Below are 1165 nucleotides of genomic sequence, written 5' to 3' on the forward strand. Positions count from 1 at the left end.
GTAGGGAAAAGGAAGGCTGGCATCTCCTACTCTGCCATCTCGCTGAAGTTCTCTACCAAAAAATTGACTTCTAACAATTTAGTGTTTTTTTGCTGCTGTTGTAAATAATATTTTAAAATTTCTTTTCCTGTAGTTTGTTGTTATTACATAAGAATAGAGTTCACTTTTCAATATTGCTTTTGTATACTAGTACATTACTGAATTCACTGCATAGTTCTAATATTTTTTGTAGATTTCTTAAGATTTTATACATATGCAATCATGTCATGTCATTTCTGGAATAAAGACAGTTTTATTTCTTCTTTTTCAAACCTTATTCCATCTATTTCCCTTTCTTACTGTACTAGTTCAATACTGTGTTAACTAGAAATAGTGAGAGTAGGCATCTTTGTCTCACGATCTTGGGGGCAACCATTTAATATTTCACCACTAAGAAAGATAAGAGCTTTAGATGAGCTTTAGGTGTCCCCATTATTACATTTGGGGTAGTTTCTTTCTATTTTTAATTTGTTGACAGATTTTAGCATAAATGTGTCTTTTCAAATACTATTCTGTATCTATTGAAATGATCATATGGCTTTTCTCCTTTAATGTATTAATATGGGGAATTGGTTTGGGAGAAATTCCTACTAATCACAGTATATCTTTTTATGTATTATTTTACTTGTTTGTTCAAGTCTGCATATAATAACTTCATCTTGATTTTTGTTTGTTTTTCAATTTCTACTGCCTATTGTTTCTCTTGGATTTTGTTTGTGTTTTATATTCTTTGTGTGTGTATGTGTGTGTTAGTTTGTTCTTTTTTAATATTTTTAAAAATATTTTCATACATCCAATCACATTATTTAGCTTACAAAGTGAACATTCCAATATGTGAACATTTCGCCCCAGTCCGGTTGATCAAAATATCTTCAACACAGGGACCAGCAGTTAGCACAATGGCTATGTCACTGGACTCCCATGTAGTCGACCGCAGTTCAAGTCCTGGACCTGGTGGCTTAAACTCACGCCGGGTGCATGTGCGTGTGTGCCCAAGATCCCGAGAGGAGAATGGAGAAGAAGGGATTGCGGTGTGGCCATACCCCCTGGGGGATGATGTCTCACTTTTTATTTCTCTGTCTGTCTCTGTCTGTCTGGCGAGCGCACGTGCCCTATAACAAAAACC

At 35.2% G+C, this 1165-nt stretch overlaps 1 protein-coding gene across 1 annotated transcript in view; it reads left to right on the top strand.

Annotated features, from left to right (window-relative positions):
• The window catches only part of LOC102500137 (rho guanine nucleotide exchange factor 9-like), a 107944-nt gene that overhangs the window by 1529 nt on the left and 105250 nt on the right, over positions 1–1165 (top strand). The window lies entirely within an intron of this gene.

The sequence above is a fragment of the Tupaia chinensis genome, unplaced genomic scaffold, assembly GCF_000334495.1.
Source record: "Tupaia chinensis unplaced genomic scaffold, TupChi_1.0 Scaffold143099_1, whole genome shotgun sequence".
Classification (NCBI taxonomy): domain Eukaryota; kingdom Metazoa; phylum Chordata; class Mammalia; order Scandentia; family Tupaiidae; genus Tupaia; species Tupaia belangeri.